We start from the raw sequence: 22,291 nt of genomic DNA on the forward strand, positions 1-22,291 counted from the left end.
CCTAAAAACCCCTAAAACTCATTGTTTGAGATAAAGACAGTTTAATAGGACAGAAAAAGGAAGGGAAAACAACAACAATAATAATAGAATATACGTAACAAGTGATGCTCAATGCAATGGTTCACCACCCTCTGACCGGTGCCCAGCCAACCCCCAAGCCACAGTGTCCCCCAGACAACTCCCCCTAGTTTATATACTGGGCATGACATCATATGGTATGGAATACCCCTTTGGCTCATTTGGGTCAGCTGTCCTGGCTGTGTTCCCTCCCAACTTCTTGTGCCCCTCCCAGCCTCCACTGGCAGGGCAGTACGAGAAGCTGAGAAGTCCTTGACTTAGTATAAACACTGCTTAGCAACAGCTAAAGCATCAGTGTGTTATCAACATTATCCCCATCCTAAATCCAAACACAGCACTATACCGGCTACTGGAAAGAAAATTAACTTTATTGAAGCCAAAACCAGGACACTAATAAGACAAAAGTCTGCAGATTTGTGAATGATAGATGGAGAAGGTCTTTCACTTGTTCATAATGTGACAAGCACAGGCATTCAAATGAATTCAAAGCAACGTTTTCTCATACAGTCCATAATTAAACTGTGGACTCCACTGCCACAGAATAATTTGGTGGCCAAAAAGCCATGAGAAAAATTCAGGATGGCAAATAGATTAGTAGTTATTAAACATAGATTAGTGAGTTTTAAACGTTGTCTTCCAAACGTAACCTCTGCCTCAGGAGCTCAGTAGATCTCTCCTTGTTGCAAGACCCAACAAGGGAAGCTCCATTAATTCCTTGTGCCATTAGATTATTTCGCTAAGCATCTACTTCTGACACTCTTAAAGACAAGATGCTGGTCTAAACCGGTGTGGCAGCTCTTAAACTATATGTTTTCACATCCCTTTTTTTATGCTTTGATATGTAAATTATACCAGTTTAGACTTCTTTACACACTGCTATTCTGCACATAAGTATGACAAAAAAGCCTAACAGAATAAAGGCCTGCACTTGTAAGAGGGTCACGCTTACATTGCTTTGCACACTACCTTTAAACCTAACTTATTATTTACAGAGAATTCCATTTTAAACCTTTTATTTCTTAAAAAACAGATGCCTATACAAGAATTTCTGATGGAAAAAACAGTCACAAACAAATATGAAGAAATGCCATCATCTTGTTCTGAACTTCATTTTGTGGTAATGTGTGATGCCACTGACACACAGCGTCTTCTCTCCCACTTACTGGAAAGACAAAGGTTTCTTTTATCCCATCATTTCTGTGACTGCTTGAAAGGGTGAGGTAGGATCTATTCATCTGTTAGTGCTTACAGCATCTGAATTCCTTCTCCCCCATGCAAGGCAGAAAAAAGGCTGTTGGTCAAACAGCAGTGTCCTAAGTCACCTGCTGAGGTCTGCAGCTTCATATGGTTTTGAAGCCACATGTTAAATATCACTAAAAAGCCTATGTAGGTTTATTTCTAATGACTTGGTACAATCTGACATTGGCTGCGCTTGACAAGTACTATAGATTTCAATATGAAAATAGGAATTTCAGGAAAAAAAAACCACCACACAAAAAGTAATCAACTTTTCAGGCATGCAAAGAATACAAAAAAAAACCCCACCCCAAAACCTCAAATGCTTGAAGTGGTATTATACAAATCTTTTCCATTGTTTTTACAAGGACATAAATTAATATTTGGTTTTCTTAATAGATGGCTTTTGTCACTTACTGAAAGTGGCAGCACCATACAGATGATCAGTTTCTATTTAGCTGAGCCATTTGTCTCTAAAAACGGGGTGCACATAAACACAGCCTGGTAATTTTCTTATTTGAACCCCCTCTCTATTTTACTATTCAATAAACACTAAGTATTTAGCATTAAGTCTACATGGTGCTTAACTACTGAATACTGCATAATTCAGGTGCAAGGGCCACATTTGTGATGCAGCTGAAGTGCGGTTCTATCACAGTGCTAAAGAAAGCTGAGCAACTTGACAGCAGCGAGTCATCATTAAGCAGCCGGACAGGGGTTTAACAGCACAGAGCTGTTCTCTGACTTAATAAGCAAACCACAGTTTTGTATGCTGCACGGCCACATTTGTTCCAGTGCTAGGAGATGCAAACAGTGTTTAGATCTATGGGACTATGTCAGTTTCACCACATAAATAAGTGAGACCCTAAAGAGTTGCACTTCTATAAGTTTTTGAAGAGTATCTAGCAAGAAAATATGAGCTACCCCAGCCCCCCCAAAATAAAAGACTTTGCTCTAGCTAGCATTTCAAAAGGCAAGCATTTTTCTTTGTATTTACTTCTATCCCTGCAGCTATAATGAATTATTTAAGCAATATCTATATAGTACAGGATTTGTGCTTTTATTTTATTTATTTGTCTATTTTATCACAGGCTACTTACAAGGGCAAGTGTGCTGAGTCAACACAGGTATAAATCACTGCACTTTTACTTTAATCAGTGGAACTAGACAGACTGACACCCATCACAAAGCTGATCCAATATATTTAGTGCAGAAGAGTTTTTTATTGGGTTATTAATAATGGACTTTTTTATTGCTATTTCTCAGGCAACAGGGTTGGCAAGGTACGCTTTCCCTTTTTTTTTCCCCCTCTCATTTCTTTTTAGTAGCAATAGAAAACCAAGAAATATTCAGTGCATGTAACCAATGCCTAGTCTAGCACACAGTCACACCTTTGGGAAGGACTCTCCAGCTAGGCCTAGCACTGTGAAATGTGCTGCAACATAAAAATCTTTGAGCTAGTTCTGAATGACCTGATATAGCCACTTGGCAGAGCACTTCACTACACAGAAGTGTCAGCTTGGTTTCTAAACACAGCAAAGTTACATCAGTGCTGCCTTCTGCCAGGACTAACTGGGTCAGCAAAGCACCCCATGAAGTCGGCTGTATGGTTACTAGTTCTAGAGGTCATTGTTTTTGGAGCTAGGTCGTATCTCTGCATAGTGCTCACTCTCCCACTTTAAGGTCTAGACCCTCAGCTGATGACTCCATGCCTAGTTGAAAGATCTACATTCATTAAGTCTCACTTCCAAGTTAACTGCATTTATGAACAAAGATCTCTGCAGTCTGTCTTTGACTTCAGAGCATTTCTAAACATTCATTTTCATAAGAAGAATTCAACGCTGTCAAATTCCATGATAGAAACATGATAACTTTTGAAAGAACCTCCACCAGAGGACAAAAAAATGTAAGACCACACTCTGCATTGGCAAACCTGCACTGCACTGGAAACAAAGCAGAGGAAAGGCTAACAAGATCGTGTAAATGGCTTGTTTCCAAGACCTAAGGTAATGTCTGAATGACAGTGCTGGCTCCTATCAATACTTTCTTGGCACTAGGAGGCAAAATATGTGGACAGGAGATGGGGCACAAGTCCAAAGAGTCACTGCATTCCAGGTAATGCTAGCTGGCACAAAACCCCCTTGAAACCATAACCGGCTATTAGTGTTTATGGCAGCACTAAGAATAGAGACACCACAGACATACAAATAACAGCTGACAGTCTGGTCCCTTACGTTGTTTTGTATTGTTTACAGAACTGTATTAAATGCTATTTGTATAAGTTACACATTTATACAAATGTATTAAAATGTAAAATGCAATAATACTCTTTTCTGTTAAATCCTTGACTTGAATTAGTGATTGAAGTATCTGAGCCTAGATCGGTGTAATATAAAATATGTAGACCTCCAGGTATTGTTACAGAATGAGATCAAGTTGTGTCACATTAGTTTATTGTATTGCCATAGCTACCCTTCACTTCCTTGCTGTAACACACGCAGGGGGTCAATAGCCTGGCTTTGGTCATTGCACATGAAATGAATCGTAACTATCTTGCTGATATTTCCAGGTTTGCTGAGACATCTTGCCTTATGTTAGGACTTTTTGGGGGTGGAACCACGCTGTCATTTTTATTGTCTGAGGTCAAAGATGGCCATGATTGTTGCCTAGGTCCTGCAGCATTTATCCTAAACCAAATCATGAACATGAATTCCAGGGTCCTTTGAGGTATGAATTTGTAAGGTATCTGCCTATCTGTGCACACTTTCCCAATAACAACGTGACACACAAAATGATTAATGCAGGACTGCTAAACAGATCCAGATTTGTTGGCCAGTAAGATTAGCAACTTATTGTAACTTTGCAGGAGGTTTTAGCTTAGAGATGATGGAGCGGGAGTTCAGAGGCAGTCAGAAAGGGAATCCTGCCTTCATCCAGGCTAATCATTCTGATCTGAACTAGCCTGGCTTAGGTTTTTCACTAATGTGAAGGTGGGATCCATGACATCGCTTGCTCATTTGAAAAGAAGCCCTGCAGATTTCAATTTAACATAGTCCATGTTTTAAGGAAAGTTCAGGACAGCTGTCTAGTCATTGTATTAGTGAAGTGCCTTTAACTGTAACAAGCAAGAGAAAGTACAAGTGAAAGGGCAGAAAAGCCAGGGTGCCTATTAATGCCAGGCTCTCCATTTGATGACATTCTTTAAAATGTGGAACAAAGCTTAAATTCTCGTTATTCGGAACTCTAAGACCAGAAGAAGCTTTTGGCACCTGAAGAGCAGGTTCAGGTCATGTTCATTGTAAGATGCAAAGGCAAAAAAGCAGAAATGGCAAATCCGTGTTCCAGCCAATGTCTTTGCAAATGTTAGGAAACCAAAGGTAGTAGCAGGGTTTTAGGCTACTGATAGTAAGCCTATATTATATAGATCCCAAGTTTACATGTAGATACACAGGTATCTACATATTTCATGATAGTGTTTTGACTGAGTACTGTTGAGTGCTTCAAACTAACATTCAGATGAATTCAAGTTCACTTATTTTGAAGCACAAACAGCATTAGATTAAAACTAGATTTAGAGCAAGATCCCAGGGGTTACGAGAAAAAGAGGCTTGTATGCTGCTGCTAAGACTAATATAGTCATAGTTTATTAATGTAGACAGTAATCCATAATGAAATGTCATTAATTCTCACATGTAATATAGGTTTCTAATTTGAGGAATTGTGTCCAATTATCTGTAGTTTAGTTATTCAGATTTATAACTTGGCAACTGAGAACAAGAAAGTGCTGAATTCTTCTCCGTTACCTGAGAAGTCGAAAAATAAAGTACTTGTTCCTTATAAGGGCAGCCTGTGTATTTCTCAACCCTTTTTGCTGTTATGGATTTATGATTCAGTTCTCCAAGGGAGTCACTGAAAAGCCATTTGGTAACTTTCACTGCACGCATTATGCCAAATCTTCTTCCTTCATGTTAACTCTTTTGTCCGTAAAAGGGCATTTTATTTCAGTGCCACTCTAAGGAGCTGGGTTTTTTGGTGCTCAGAGGCACCTTCCAGAAAAATTTGTCAGGCTTTCATACTGTCATACCAGTTATGAAGGTCACCAAGTTTATGTTTAGTATCTCAGACCACACCTTTTTATCAAGCAACTAAGGATGTATCAATGTAATGTCAGCCAAGCTAGTACTTGTTGTTGCCAAAGGTAACTTTTTAAAAATGCCCATTGGCATTTCATGTATTCTGCTCCCTACCTGAGTTCAGGGACACTCTGAAGCTCCTCACTGAAACGACTTAGGAATTGGACCCTTTAAATAAAAAATGTAAGTCGTTCCCCATAGAAAGTGCTGCTGATCTCAGCTGCAAGGCTTCTTCAGCCTGCTCAGCAGGGAAGCATGAAGATGTCAGGTAAACATAATCATGCTATTTGTGGAAAGTGTGAGATGAGAAAGAGGGAGGGTAATGAAGCATAGACAGAGCAATTCAGTTTCCCAGCCTATTTAGGTAGATTGTCTTTCTCTAATTGTTTTTCTCCCTGGAGGTATAAACACAGCGAATTTCGATACCATAAAGTTAAGCTTTATTATTGCAGCTTTCAGTTCTTTCACAAAGAAATATGTACTGTATTATAGCAGCGCCTAGTAGCAATGCTATACTTAAGGATGTGTCAGCAGTTGTGCTACAGACCTCTATTTTTCCATGAGATGTAAAAACTAGTTTTAGGCTAAAATTAGGCATATAAGGTGGGTGTCTAGATTCATATCAGTTTATGGAAAAAAATTCCTAGGCATGTTCCTTGGTAATTGCAGATTATAACACTTCTTCCAAAAAAAAAAACCCAAACCCCAACCAAAAAAAAAAAACCCCACCCTGACACAATATCATCTATATTACAAAAGGTTGGATAGATACATGTTAAATGTATCATTTTGCAAGTGTTAAAATATTGCCCCTGGTGACTTCAGTCATTATCTTCAGTATGAAATGAATTTCATCTTAATGTAGCAAAAGATCTAAATTTTAATGGGCTTTGTCCGGCAGAAGCCAATCCAACAAAGCACATATTTATCTCATTAACACTTAAACACATGAACAGTTCCTTTGAAACCATCAGGACAAGATTGTTCATCACCTTGCAGGACAGAGTTCAGAAGAAAACAAAATGTAGGCATATTTTAAAATTCAAGCAGACACTCAATATTTCTGTGTTTCCTTGCTCTATTTCATAGTGAAAATTAGCAACTTTAATAACTAAAGAGTTTATAAAAAGTCCTTAAGCAGCCAACATATACTGAAGAAAGTTTATTCTAAAAAGTAAGGTCAGTAACCATGTATTTACATTTAGATACTGGGTATGCATTGACATCCAAAGTTATAGCCACACAAATGCAAGACACCAGTAAAGCAATTAACTTCAAAGTAACAGAGAAGAAAGCGAGCCCCAAAGTTAGATGTAACAACTGACAGGAAAGAAAATTAGTGATGAAGTAGTAAGACCTAACTCTTATATTGTCTACTTATGATTAGATCTTAGAGTGCTTTCGAAGCAATTTGATAGAATCACCCAGATTTCACAGAGAAGGAGAGCAAAGTATATGCAGATTAAGAGATTTAGTCAAGGTCATCCACCAGGCCAATGACAAGACTTAGGAGCAGTAGCCCAGCAGACCAGTACAGTTCAGTCACTGCTCATACAATGCTTTTTCCTGCAGTGGATGAGCAGTGCAGTTCAGCATGCCTCCTGCCCTCAGCAGACTTGGCTGTTTGAGCCACTGATTGTACAAGGCAGCCTGAACAGGTGTCCTGGTTTTGGCTAGGATAGAGTTAATTGTCTTCTTAGTAGCTGGCACAGTGTGTTTTGGATTTAGTGTGAGAATAAGGTTGATAACACACTGATGTTTTAGTTCTTGCTAAGTAGCGCTTATCCTAAGTTAAGGATTTTTCAGTTTCCCATGCTCTGCCAGCAAGCAGGTGCACAAGAAGCTGGGAGGGAGCATGGCCAGGACAGCTGACCCGAACTAGCCAAAGGGATATTCCATACCATAGAACATCATGCTCACTATATAAACCCGGGGGAGTTGGCTGGGGGGGGGCAACTACATTGCACATCGCTTGTCTTTTCTTGGGTTTGTTTTTTGGGGGGGGTTATATGCCTTTTCATTATTATTATTATTGTATTATTTTATTATTAGTGTTAGTATTATAGTTTACTATAGTTATTAAATCATTCTTATCTCAACCCACGAGTTTTACTTTTTTTCTGATTCTCCTCCCCATCCCACTGGGACAGGGGAAGGGCAAGCAGTGCTTAGTTGCCAGCTGGGGTTAAACTAGCAGCCACCTAGTAGTGACCTACCACTCCTCAGCTGCATCTTGTTAACCACCTGATCTCTTACCTGTATTAAATAAGAGTCAAGCTGACACTCACCAGCTACTTCACACTTACCACAAAGTGCAGAAGCCTGCACTGGGTGGTTACCATGGCAGAAGTGATGCACAGCAACCTGCTCTCCTGCGATAAGTTGGCTTAAGTTGCACAACTCCCCTCGCTAAAACAAGTGCCACCAGGCTGGCCTGGCCCCAGACGAGCCATCGCTTTCTGGGCACCTGGGTTAGAGCCAGGGCTTGCACACCTGCCTGCAGACATGGGGCAGAGGAGGAGGGAAGTGGAGCTGGGACCGCGCAGTAGGAGGGAAATGGGCATTGGATGGTCAGGTTCCTAGGGTGACATATGTGAAAAACACATAAAAGATGAAGCATGGGTCTAGGTGCAACAAAATGAAAGCCAAAGGACAAAAGATACTGCAAGTTGCTGGAGACAGTGTGCAGAAGGTAGTACAATTGGAGGGTGCGTGATTGCACAGAATGTCACAGCATCTGGAGACACGTACAAGGAAATAGCGGTAGGGAGCCTGTAGGGTCAGATTAACATGCTAATAGATGCTGTTATTTAGAGGACTGTGCTACAGGTTGTAGAGTACTACAAAACCTGGGCTCTTGAGTATGCAGCACAGGGAGTCCCCTGAGTGAGCTGACCCTAGATCTCATGAAAAGAGAGTAACAAGACTGTCTCATTAGCTGCAGGTCTTTAACGGTCTAACTATGTATTTGAATTGCATAATGCTAGATCAGAGAATAATTTTGACCATTCTCTACAAAGCTATTAGCTTAGAATGGAGAAGTACTGTTTATTTTCTGACCAGCCCCCCCCCCCCAAAAAACCCCAAACAAAAAACCCACCCAAACAAACTCCAGCAAAAAAGCTTGAGAAACACAAAAAAAGGCTACAGTAGACCACAAAGAGAGCAGATCAAAAGAAATTATTTCACCATCTGAGGGACCCTGTCACAAGGTCTACACTGTTGCCCAGTTCTGAGGTCCCCACTACAGCAAAGTGTCAAAGAGTAAATAGCTTAATGAAGGGTGCCTGGCATTCTACCCCACTGGAAGAGGATACAATGCATTGCCCTAGACATGCTGCCCACCAACATTTTGACACTGCTGTATTGCTCTGGCAAATGCACAATGTGACCTGTAAGTGTAAAGCATCTGGAAGCATAAGCATAATCCAGAAACAGATAAGAAAAGTGAAAAAAGTCAACTTTTTTTTTTTTTTTACTGTGTTTTCTCAGTAATTACCTTATGACCTACGAACTCTACCAAAAAAGCTCTTCACTACCATAATTATGTTCAACAAGGGTGTTTGCAGACTACTAATAACAGACTCAGGATTTCTGCTGTTTCTCATTATTTTAGCTTTTGCCTTTTACATTCCCTTTCTCTTACATCATCTCATTTGCAACCATGAACAAACAAGTCAGTCAGAACTGCATTCACATTGACAAAAATGCCAGGGAGAAAAGAAACCTCAGTTAAATACTTCTGTGGGTTGGTGGGCTAAAAATATGCAGGATGCTATGCTGCAAATAGCATAATCCAAAGTGATAAAATTCTTTGATTTATGATTTGCTTTCAACAAGAAACATTGGCTCCTTGCCGTAATGATGGGTATTTCAGTTGGTCATGTATTAGGTATGCATGTATATATAAATATATATATAAATGTGTACACATATATATGTACACACACCCCACTACACATCTGAGAGGAAAAAAAAAATGAGTTAAAGAGCTCCATTCCCCCCAATTCCTTCCAGCTATCCAGGAAAAACAATAAGTAGTTCAGCAGGTGGCATCATGTGTATGGGATGAAGCACAAATTTCTGTCAGGAAACAGTATGTGATAACTTTTTACTTATAGTGCAGAGAGGGAACACTCAGTTTACACAGCCAGTTGTCAATACTTGTCTGAATATTTTGATAGCTTTACTTCATTCCCTGCAAGGCAGTGTGCACCAGTGCTGTTGTGGGGTTCACATAACATCTTTTTCACCACTGTATGCAAAACAACTTTTTTCCTTGTGTTTGTACTACTTCCTGAACTTCTACAGAGCCAGTGGCAGTTTAGTGCAAAGTATTTTGTATGACACGAGTGCACATCTATAGTTACTGTAAGGTAACACCATTCTTTGAAGCTAACAAAGGCAAACCTGTGTATACTAGCTGAAGATCACACATATTCTATGCTGTCCTTAACAACATAGTAAGAATTACTTCACAGATAACAGAAAACATTAGAGAATTTAACAGGAAATAACCTTACCAGGATACAACTTTTTGAAATATAACTGAGTATTCAGAGAACTTAATTAGAACATTAAAAAGTTACCTCAGTTTTTTTTTTTATTAATTCTATAAATTTGGGAAAAAAAATACAACCTCCAAACAAAACCATTTTAAAGTTAGATAAGAGATACCATACTCAACGAAACATATTCCCCAGTGACATCATGGGACGCATGAAAAACTAATGAAAATGTCATGAGTTAAAAGGGAGTAATTTGAGACTGTCATACTCTGTGTATACTGCCAAGCATTTCAAAAAAGAATATACACTTGTTTTCTAACCCAGTTGACAGGACATAGACCAAAAAATCAGACTAAAGTGGCACTCTGCTCTGACTCCGCTAAATCCTAAACCCATGCTAATATAATGGCAAGGAATGAATAGTCTATGGAAATAACAAGCCAGCACATAGAAGCAAGATTCTGGTCTCTACCTGGTAGACAGTGCTTTTGTAATCATGGAGAATAATTGCAAGAGGACACCTATTCTCTTAAGTGCACAGTCATTTGCGAATCTTAAAATGCAACTCCTGTCAAGCTGCACAGTGCCCATCGTGTGCATACTTCTGGCAGCGAGGCACTTAGATTCATGATTGAGAATGTACAGTTCACTACAAGAAATCGGTCATTTGAATCCAGCAGTGATAAGTATTGATTTTGAACCAATGTGATTTCTTTCTGTAATAAAAAAAAAAAAGAAAAAAGAAACCTCTGCGAGGGTTTTTTCTTCATTATATCCATGGGAACTGAAAAAAGAATTATGAAAAGAGGTGATAAAGGTTAGAAAGTTAGTTCTTAGCTTCCTTCTTTTTCCTCATCATTCTTATATTGTTTGTAATTTTTTGGAAAAGCTTATTTTGGCCAGTGCAAATCCATTGGTGTGGTACTTTTCACCCACAGGAAAGAACGATGGGACGATAGTGCAGTAACAAACTAACAATGTATCTCTCCTTTATAAAGAACATTAGTAGAAATAAGAAGATGCAATTAGATTTTTAATTCTTCAACGTTGACTTATAAATGGCAGCAATTAAATACACTAGTATAGACAATAAAGGAGTGTGTGATACCAGATTAGTTACCTGGCTTTTGTTGCATATTTTTTGTTGCTCTGTTTGCTAGTTAGCATCCATTTTCATTTCCTATTGACATACGTCCCCTTATACTGGCTAGAAGCTTTAAATATGTATGTCTTCTCCTATATTCTAATGATACACTTAAAATTACAGTACTAGCTATGTTGAAAAGTCACTTCTATATAATACTGGAAACAAGTTTCCTAAACAAAATTACAAGTACAAGTAGGTAGAAACTGTGCAGGAATCCTATTTTTTGTGGAGCTGTTTTCAAACTATTCCCACTATTTAATTATTGAAGGTGAGGGCTTGCATTTGCACAGATTTTGTCTGCCACCAGCTTTGTTTCTTTGATAAGACAACCAAAAGTTCCCTTCTTCTAACTTCTATACTTGCAGTTATTAGAAACCACATTTATTATGAGGCTCCATAAAAGCCAAGGGTAAGATAGCTCCATGTATAAATCTAGGGATGTCAGGAAGGGTCACAAAAGCCTGAGTGGTACTTGCCTTCAGTAATTCAGGACTTTTCATCCTAAATCCATATATTAAAAAAATGCTGATTCATCTTATTTTCAGGATTTAAAAAAAAAAAAAAAAAAAACAAAAAAACAACAAACCAAAACACCAACCCCAAAACCCCAAAAAATAGTACAAACTTTTCTCTGTACTTTAATTTAACAGATGAAAACAATATAATATTTCCTACCTACTTAAAAGTCACCGAACTTCCTGGAAGAAAAGTACAGATTCACACAGAATGCAATATAGAATATTGGAGACAGATTAATTGAAACATTGCAAAGTTGAAACTCATAAAATATTTAGAAAACACAGAAACAAGAAGGAATAATACCAGCTAATCTGACCTCTTATGCAGTATTAATTACTGTTTAGTGTTACCGTTATTGCTGAGGTGCTTACACAATTATCACTCCAGGAAATTACTGAAGGAGGTCTCGATGAAAAATAAAGAATTAATGTATTAAATGCTTTTAAAAATACATCATTGATTAATAGATACAAAGGTAATGCTATAAAAGCTATATGCCAGGATCCAAATACCACTACAGAAAGGCTGAGATGTAATCTAAGACTTATACTTCATTTCAAAAATGAACAATAAACATTTTAAAAATTAATGTAGTGAAACTGGTTTTATAGTAATTATCCTGCAGAGCAGTTCGTATTACCATGAACACGGGAGGTAGTGTAAAAAGAAAAAAAAAATGCTTTTTTTCCCCAAGAGTGGTTCAGAAATGGCACATCCTGTCAGCAGTATCACTCAGTATATCACTGGCATAACCATGTTTTACCTCATATTTTATTCCTACAACTTGAAATTGCTGTTTTGCTTCTCCTACCACGCAATGCTGTCTAGTTGATGCCCATTAGGGAAACTCAACCTGCGGACACTGACACTTTGTTAGAAAACTATCAATACTGACAGCAAACACTGTCCAAAGAAATAATACAGGTTTAGTTACTAAAATGGATGAATCAATTTCTGGTTTGCCTTAAACAACAGTTTGCATTCATATATGATGTAGCATGAAATAGAAACAGGTGATATGACCACAGTTTAGGCCATTGTAGGCACTTGCAGAAATCATAAAAATCATAAATCAGGCTGGCACAGCTTAGAAATTCTGTATAGGAAGGAAACACTTCTGGAAGAGAGAAAGTTGTTACAAATATATATATAGCACTGGACAGTGGTGTATAGTTTTTTATTGACTCAGTAGGATTTAAGATGTCAAAATGAGTAGTGATTTTACAGAAGAACAGAGTAGGTATTGTGAAAGACACAAGATGCTTCAGTATCCACCCCTGTGTACTTTAGCTGGGCATCCAAAATCACAAGTTGCGATTTTGAAATTTAGAGGCAAGCTATATAAATTTACAAGACCTGTCCTAGGAGCAGCGTACTTTTTCTGGTGCCAGTATAGATCAAATCCTGTTTTATAATTACGTACTTTATTTTCATACCTTTATCCTGTATGTGAACAGCAATAGTTTTCAAAATATTTTAAATAGTGACAAGCAGAGTAAGTGATTCTACTTCACAGTGTTAAGGAGTATGACTGCACATTTCTCAGTTGTCAGGGGAGACACTATGTTTCCTTGCAAAGGCTCCAACTTTTTCCTATTATCTGTTTTTAAAAGTACACGCAGTTTGCCCATTATATGAAGAGATCCTTCAAATAGTGCTGAGTGGGTAGAAGCTCCTTAATAAAATTACTTTATTAATAATTTTCCATTAGTTATAATCTTTAATCCATGGGGTCAATTTGTATTTATTCATTTCCAGTAAACCTTTGTAAAAATGGTCACAATGACTTCTAGACAAACAATGCACATGACCAAAAATTCAGCCAGCCTCAGATGCAGAAGTGTGACACCATTTGAAATTTTATATGAAGCTTAGATCGTTTTTCCATCACAGTTTTAGCACTGCTATACAATTGCCCATCAGATACTGAACGGCAATGAAAACACGACAGTGCAGATGACACTACAGCTCTAGTATATGGGGTGTTACACTAAGGTCAGTGCCAAAATAAAGCAATATAGCATTAGCAGTGTTTCTTATTTCAAATGTGTGCTGTATTTCAAAAGGAGAGTAGTAATCTATATTTGAAATACAGATACAAATCAGCAATAGACTCCCTTTGGTTTGTTTTTTTTCCTATGGTGCGCTGCATATGGCTGGCCAACAGAGAAGCTAGTCTAAGGTTTGTCGTGGTTTAATGCTGGCCAGCAACTAAGCATCACGCAGCCGCTCACTCACTTCCCCCCCTTGCCCAGTGGGATTGGGGAAAGAATCAGAAGGAAAAAGGTAAAACTCGTGGGTTGAAATAAGAACAGTTTAACAGAACAGAAAAGAAGAAACTAATAAAGATAATAATAACAATAATAAAATGACAATAATAATAATAGGATTGGAATATACAAAAACAAGTGATGCACAAAGCAATTGCTCACCACTTGCTGACCGATGCCCAGTCAGTTCCCGAGCAGCGCTCTGCCACCCCCCCCCCCCCCCAGCCAAAAACCCCAGTTTATATACTAGACAAGATGTCACATGGTATGGAATACCCCTTTGGCCAGTTTGGGTCAGCTGCCCTGGCTGTGTCCCCTCCCAACTTCTTGTGCCCCTCCAGCCTTCTGGCTGGCTGGGCATGAGAAGCTGGAAAATCCTTGACTTGGTCTAAACACTGTTTAGCAACAACTGAAAACATCAGTGTGTTATCAACATTCTTCTCATACTGAATCCAAGACAAAACACTATACCGGCTACTAGAAAGAAAATTAACTCTATCCCAGCTGAAACCAGGACAGGTTTTGTAACACAAAGAAATAAAAAATGTTCTGGTTTGTGTGGTTTCAAAGAAAAACAACATGAAACTCAATATCTTTAATGTAAGGTTTGGCTTAGATCCCTGATTAACCAAGGTATCAAAAAAAGCCATTTCATGCTACATAGATACAACAATTCAGTAATAATCAAGGTTCATATTTTGGGTGCCACCTGAACCTGAAAGTCACTGTGAAGTAGGCTCTCAACTGATGCAAGTCCCTTCAGATGAAAGAGTGTTGAAAAAATACTGGTAAAAACTATTTGTGTGGTAAGTATGCCAAGTTTGGCTCTTCTGTTAATTTACCAATCAGTATGTTCCCGCCCCCCCCCCCCCCCCCCCGAGGATGGTGCATTGAGAGAAACATTTTTTTTAATCAAGGATTTTCATGCCAACTCATTCGTAAAATCTTGAAGATAGCCTTGTGTATTTTTCATGTTTCATAGCAGTATCCACACCAGAGCAATAAGACAATCCACAGACCGCACTGTGCTGCCCATCTGCAAGTGATCAACTCGCAGAGCTGCACTTGTAGCTGCCACGAAGATGATCAGGGGGCTGGAGCACCTTCCCTATGAAGACAGGCTGAGAGAGTTGGGGTTGTTCAGCCTGGAGAAGAGAAGGCTCTGGGGAGACCTTATAGCAGCCTTCCAGTACCTAAAGGGGACCTACAAGAAAGCCAGAGAGGGACTTTTTACAAGGCCATGTAGTGATAGGATGAGGGGTAATGGCTTTAAACTGAAAGAGGGTAGATTAAGATTAGATGTAAGGAAGAAGTTCTTCACTATGAGGGTGGTGAGGCACTGGAACAGGTTGTCCAGAGAAGTTGGGGATGCCCCATCCCTGGAAGTGTTCAAGGCCAGGTTGGATGGGGCTTTGAGCAACCTGGTCTAGCAGAAGGTGCCCCTGCCCGTGGTGGGGGGGTTGGAACTAGATGATCTTTAAGGTCCCTGCCAACCCAAACCATTCTATGATTCTGCAATACATTAATGTCTAGCAAATCTGCTTGGTTTATAACTCTTCCCTACAACTTACAGTACCTACATCTGCATGAATACATCTGAGGTTGGTCTTGCATCCCTTCCAGTGTATTTTATTGCTACCAGTCTCTTCTCTAAGCATGAGGATTCATGACCATACCTGTATCTCAGCACTCCTACTTTTACTGCTTCAAGTACCATGCTTCCCTTTTCCCTTCTCTTTACAGCTGATTACATGGAAGGTGAATATCCACTTATGCTTTAAAGGAATTAAAACTTACACACGAAGCCCCAAGTCTCTGAAGAAAGAGCTGAGAGTAAATAACGGTGGACAATATGCCTCAAATACAGTCCTTTTTTTCTACTGGTGAATGTGGTAAAGGCTTTTATGATTTCATTTATTGCATGTATAAATTGTTAACTTAATAGTTGCTGTGAATAATTCTAGCACTGTATTGCAATATAGCCAGCTATCAAGTTATTAGCCTTTTGATTTCTGTTCCTTGTATCATTAAGTTTCAATCTCTGTGCGAAAAATTCAAACCATTGTGTGCTGTAGTAAGAAGGAATAGCTTGAATTCAACCAAACAGAAGTAAAATTCATGAGTTTTCCATTTTCATTGAAACACCAAGCAAGAAGAATTTCATCAACTTTTTGGAGTGAAACAGCCATTTAGCTTTACTGAGCATGATACAAACTTCTGTTTGTCCATATATTCACTTTGCTATTTATTTGATTGTTTTATAAAGCATCTTGGTACTCCATGGGTAGGAAAATATATCATACAAGACTGAAATTAAATTGTCTGTTCTGGTGAAGATGAAACATTCTCTTAAGTGTTTATCCTGCTACAGACTTAGAGCTGTGTCGAGATAAGTGGGTGTTTTATAATTACTGAGCTTGAATACTACTGTCAGTTTTATATGTTTAATAATATATAAAATATTTTGATCCATGGGGTGCCATATAAAGACAGAGAAATGAAAAACAGACCTCATTAACTAGTGTTTTGTTCTTTACAGGGTCTTGCTACTACCAAATACTGAAACTTGCCCGAAAAGTTCAAATGGCACTTTGTCGGAGAAATCAGCATCTGCAAGTGTGTCCACTCTGCTTTAAGCTTTGTTTTTGAAAATCCTTATCTGCCTTTATAAATGCTACTGGAGATTCAGAAGTTGAGAATAAGTAATGAAATTGCAGATGCCTATGGAATTTGAGGAAAGCTATTAAAAATGTGCCCAAGTATCAGCCTCTTTCTTCTTTCCGTTAGTGATGGCACTATTTCTTCAGTCAGTGGCTCTTGCAAATGACCTTTATGTGTCAGCAGAAGGAAAATAATGTACTTTGTCTACCTCAACAGATGGTAGTAGAAATACCAATTAGAACTTCAGCAACCTCCTTTGCAGTTATTGCTATCTACTAATTTAGTGACGTGGAGGGCATACAAAACTTCCTTCAGACTTGCACAGCCATAATTTAATTCCCATTATTCTTTGTTTCTTCCCTGTATCACCAAAAAAGGTGCAGAATGCACCTGCAGAGATAAGGCTCATGGACCTACTTTCTCTGTGCTCTGATGGCAGAACAACAGGTAAGTGAATTAACTATAGGAATTGAACTATAAGAATTATGAACTGAAGAGCAGAAGGACCTTACCTCTCTGAATTTAGGTTTACAGGATAACCCATAAGATTCACTCTGCTTAACATGCCTGCAGCCTACAGACTAATTAAGAGGCAGGGAGAAAAGACACAAGTGGAGAAAGCACTATAAGAAAATGACAATTTAGTTCCTTTCTGTAGAGAAAAACAGCTAAGTAGCTAATTCTTTCATGAAAAATGGTGTATTCCAGCTGATGTTGGCCAATATGGTTCGTATGTTTTTCATGGGGTTTACTTATTGCCAAGAGCCCCTACAACATCAGTGAAGAGGTTTGACTCCTGCAGAACTGCCACAATAAGTTCCTTGCTGGCTTCAGTCCGTGTCCCTCCCCCCCCCTCCCCCCCCCCCATATTTTCAGGATACAAAACTGTCCACTCCAAACTTTTAACTTTCTCAAGGATTCAACAACAGTTTGAGGTCTGTTCCAATAGTTATTCTTTTGTCAGAAACTTGAATGAATGGTCATACCCTTGAACTATCCTCACTAGGAAGAAAAAGAAATGCCATAGTAAGTCCCTGGGGTGGTCAAAACAAAAAGGAGTGCTTCACTGGAGTCACAATACTGAAGATAAAGATGGATAGCTGCAGGTCAGTAATTAATTCAAACAATGAGAGGAGGAGAGATGCAATATTTGTCTCCCACTTACCTTCATCCAAAAACAGTATTCTGTGAAATGATTCTTAAAATCAATGAACATAAAAAAATGTAATACAGAAATGCATAACCATGGTGGGGTGCAAATGAAGTAGAAAAAAGTGGATCTTGCATAAGAGATATTAATAAAAAATTCATGTTTTGATTTTGTTATGTGGAAGGAGCAACACAACATGAACATGATAACATATTCAGAAGTTAAATTGACATACAACTCTGATTCTGACTGAAAGTTAATTCAGAAATTATGGTTAATGACTGAGCTAAGAAAAAGGGAGGCTATAAGTGACACAGGAAATGAGTATAAGACTCCTGGCAACAAAATAAGGTAAGCAGCAAAGACAATATTCTCCAAAGGCAAGAGTAAAGTGCCATACATAATGCCTTCTACAAGCATCGAGTTTGCTGGTAGAAATGTGCAAGTCACAAGAGAGGTCTAGTATAAATATATTTTTCTTAACTCGGAGGTCTTAGGAAAAAGCATCCTAGGATCACACAGCCAAATGAACAAGGAGAATATCTCCAAGCAAAGATGGAATGCCAACTTCCTAAGCTCTTTCTACAGAAATACTTTCTTAAGTAGCCTTGAACGATTAAGATGCATAACCTGCTGTCAAATTCCAAGTAATTTTCGGGCAGATGAAAACAGAATTTCTGAAGAGGCCTTGATGGCAGCGCCAGCTCTAAGTGAGGCAGACCTGAGCTGGCATTCACTGACCCAGGGGAATGTAAATGTTATCTGCTTCCCTTACATAATAGCTACTGCAGCAAGAACTAGATTTTTGGTTGAGGGTAGTTCAGGTCACCTAGGGCAAATCACAGGTATTGGGGAAGTGACCATAAAATAGCTTATTGAAAAATTATTAAAATGAATAAAGCATTTCCTTTGTCTTCAAAGGCCTTGTGGACAGTGAACCAAGGAAACCTGGACAGCGTTTTGTGAATGCTGTTTCAAACTGCACATTGTCCAAGAACAGACACTCAAATATTCTACAGTACAGAAGCGATTAGTATATCCTCTTTACAACCAGCTCAGAAGTGTTTGTATTCAATGGCCAGAAAGCATTATTCATCATCCTCAGAGGAAGAGAATGCAATGTGCTTCTTTCCCTAAGCAACTGTGCTAAAAACTGTCATGCTTTCTGGAAGATTTGAGCTAAAACTTCCACCTCATCCTGCAATTCTATATGGTTTTTATATATATATAAAAGAAGAAATCTGTTGGATATAATCCTTTAATGCGTGTTTTACAATTGTACCAAAATAATAGTCCACTTGACAAATATTTTTTCCTTGAGTAAACTCAGTATGTAGTTAGATCAATACAGCTAGTGGTCAAATGCTGTCCTTAGAAAGCTCAGATTAATCCATTTTCCTCTTTATAGCAGAGCAAAGAACAAGTTTAATTTACAATTGCTTTAGCTGCAGCAAAGTTGCTTGGGAAACAAATTCAGCAGATAGGAATACACTCTAATTCTTTCTTTTCTCTCACCCATAATTCTCACTTTTAGTAGTGGATATTGGCAGGGGAAATGGTAATTGAGGAGAAAATGCAGTCTGCAGAGACATGTGAGATATATCATACCATAAATGCAGTATTTTCCCACCACCTGTCTCAATTTCACATGTGCCTGCCCAGGTTTACTCCAGTAGATCTTGGGTACAAAAGAGCTATGACGCTGGTACTCAGATAACTGGGTGTACATAAAAGCTCCACATAAGCAATAGCTGTTTTCAATTATTGCTTTAGAGCTGTTGGTTTTGAGACTTAGTGAACAAAGTGGGATTGGCAGGTAATAGTGGAGGAATTTGCATAGGGTCTACAGCATTACTTGTAGCTGTTCTTGCTTGTCAACAGCCTAACTAGCTAACCAGAAGTCTGTTATCAAGACTTGCAGTAAGATTGTAAGCACCAGTGTTGCTCTGAAGTATTATGCATATATGAGTTTTGAATGATTTTTTTTTCCATGTGAAAATTTCAGTGACCTAGGAAATTGTGCAGTGTGCAGATGTCAGGGAGACCTTTGAAAAAAGCCAAACCAACACAACTTACCAGTATACCAACACTCTAAATGGAGCATGACTGAGATTAGTGAAACATAATTTGCCTTAAGTAAGAAGAGAGGAAAATCACTACCATCAAGACTGGAGAGTACTATATAATGGGTTACATCTATAATACAAATTACAGTCTCACAGCAAAACAGAGTAAAACTTTCCAATTATTCAGCCGAGTGCCTCACATAGCCAAGCCCTGACTTCCTTCACCACAGTGGAAAAAAACCCTTCTACTTCCAGAAGACATGATTTTTTTCACACGCACACCAGCATGGGAGAGTTTTGTTTAGCAACATGACTTCAAAATCAAGTGCACTATATTCAATTGATGAGGTAATATATGTAAGGCGACTGAAAATCAAGACAGTTTGAGCCTATCCTTCATTAAAGCTGACTTGCTGTCAGCCAGCTGGCAAAGCCCTCAAACTCTGTGTGCCCAAGTTTAACCACCTATAAATTGGTTTTTAATAACACTGTTCTACTGCACACAATGAGACCTCGTGAATTAGCATGTGTAATGTGGAGGAAAATAAATGGTAAATCATTACCTAAAGACTAAGTGCTATTATTCTAAATGTGTACAGTGATAATAACTTGCTTTTATAGACTAGTAAAATCATGAGATCATAGGAATAAATTCAGATTAGCACATGTCAGAGGGTTGCAGAAGACTAGATAAGGTGACATTCTGGCTTAATCTTCTAAAATGCATTTTACGTAGCAAAACCAGGTTTAGAAGTGTTGTATAAAAAATGGAATATATTTCTTTCTGGATTATGGAAAGTCCTGAAAAATAGTAATAATTTCAAATATCAATTATTCATATTTTTCAATATAGCTCAGAAAACTCAATAAACTTTGAAGTGTGGAGTTAAACACTCACAACAAAGCTATGAGAAGGGGAATGTTTTCTTTCTTTAAATTATGTAAAGAATCGGTTAAGCTATCTGTCTTTAATTTACTACCAATTCTTCAGAAGAATATAAATTCAAAGATCTTTCCTCATTAGCGTACAGAATGCTTTCCTTCAAAAACTGCGGTGACATGGTGCAACACAGCAACATGATCATAAGCAGGACTTTGGTGCAAATTCTTTCAGGTACAAAAAGGTGCTGTGGCTTGGAGAGAAAGGAAATAACCTCATAAGGAGAGAAAGTACTGTTCAGCGAGGCAGTATTTTGGCTGGACATTCTTGTGCAAAACAGCTGCAGATCCAATGCTAAACCCACACACTGGATTAAAGAAATTACTGGGATTTCAGCAAAGGACCACAGCCCTGTGAAGAAGGCTGCAGTAGTGGTCTAACACTCAAAGAAAGTGATGGGGAAGAAGCCCTGCCTCTCAGTCAGAGGGGAAGATTAACAAGATGCCCTTCTCCTACTCATTTGGGAGGTGAACATGGATCAGTAACTAGCCCACTGCAGCAATACCAAAGTGTATATTGCTAACAAGGGGACTAAAAAGTCCTGTTTGATTCTGAGTGGTCATCTGTCATAGCTATGAAGCAGTGTGTGTGTGTATATATATATATATATGCATATTTATATAGAATCATAGAATCATTTAAGTTGGAAAAGGCCTTCAAGATCTTCAAGTCCAACCATTAACCATGCCCACTAAACCATGTCCTGAAGTATCCTCACTTATGCACCTGTAAGCTTGTCCACACTTGCAATTACATTCAGGGCAGGAGTTTAACACTTCTTCAGCTCTCTGGAGTTAAATGATAAACTGGGTAGTCAGAATGAGATTTCATTTTGTTCAAAAGACACAGAAAAATAGCTATCACTGCCCTCTGTTCTTCCCACTTCCAGATTTGGGACACTTACATGCACATGCATGCAAATATTTCATTTATGACCAAGTACATCGTGGGAACTGTTGCAGTAGCAAACTAGGATCTTAGGTCATGATCAAGTTGAGCTAAGAACAGTTCCAAACATGAACAAAATGGTCTCTTTCCCTGAAGACTTGCAGTTTAATTAAATGCATGTTTCTCATTAGGGTTCTGCTTGATATTTTGATTTCCTTTACTAGTTAAGGAACAAATCTTTGCTTGGCCATGTTCAATTACCAAGAAACAAAGTCATCATCTTAAAACACTACTATTTTTATTGAGTAAGGCACTATATACCTTTTCTGATATTGACATTTTTCCCCGTCTATCAGATTTATAAAATTTCCATTCAACAAAGAAGATGGAAACTAAGAATGTATTGATGATGGTATCTACTGCTTCCCCCCACCCCCCAAAAAAAAAGATTTAAAAAAAAAAAAAAATCAGCAAACAACTAGTAACATTTTCCACAACAGAGGAAGTAGTATTATTTTAGGTCTTTTGGACAGATGAACTCCTACTTTAAACCCTATGATGCAGGAGTGGTATTGTGAAGTTCATTTCCAATTTGGCAAGAAGTCTCACTCTGACTTAAACCTAGAACTTCTGTTGCCACTGTTCTTTTGTGTACACTAGAGAGGGACTTATTAGGGTAGGGAGAAGAGGTTTAG

The 22,291-nt window shown here is 38.4% G+C and overlaps 1 long non-coding RNA gene across 1 annotated transcript; it reads left to right on the forward strand.

Moving 5' to 3' along the window:
* Positions 1 to 5,590: 5,590 nt before the first annotated feature.
* On the forward strand, positions 5,591 to 16,643 carry LOC138685194 (uncharacterized). The gene is made up of 3 exons (XR_011324476.1): positions 5,591 to 5,715; positions 15,635 to 15,783; positions 16,431 to 16,643. It is a non-coding gene; the product is annotated as an uncharacterized lncRNA (long non-coding RNA).
* Positions 16,644 to 22,291: the final 5,648 nt, after the last annotated feature.

This window comes from Haliaeetus albicilla, chromosome 1 (assembly GCF_947461875.1).
Source record: "Haliaeetus albicilla chromosome 1, bHalAlb1.1, whole genome shotgun sequence".
NCBI classification, from domain to species: Eukaryota; Metazoa; Chordata; class Aves; order Accipitriformes; family Accipitridae; genus Haliaeetus; species Haliaeetus albicilla.